The following is a 324-nucleotide window of genomic DNA, read 5'->3' on the forward strand; positions in this document are numbered from 1 at the left end:
TGTACTGTCGGTAATTTTACAAGTATACGGACACATGATAAGTATTTTACTCTGCCTGTTTTGAATTTCTCTTTTACGTATTTCTAAGTGGTTCCAAAATGATATTGATGTAAACCCAAATATACTCAATTGATGTTATTTATTCCAGGAAAATCGATAACCTGTTGTACTTACAAAAACTATACTTCAACATTCGACCGATTTCATGAATATACTGTGATGGTGTGCCCTCTATGTGTGGATATTTCCTTAGTTTTAAATAAAATGAGAAATACTTGATTAACTCTTTCACTCTCGGTCAGCCATACCAAAAGCAATCTAAAT

This window comes from Penaeus monodon, chromosome 29 (genome assembly GCF_015228065.2).
Source record: "Penaeus monodon isolate SGIC_2016 chromosome 29, NSTDA_Pmon_1, whole genome shotgun sequence".
In the NCBI taxonomy this organism is placed as follows: domain Eukaryota; kingdom Metazoa; phylum Arthropoda; class Malacostraca; order Decapoda; family Penaeidae; genus Penaeus; species Penaeus monodon.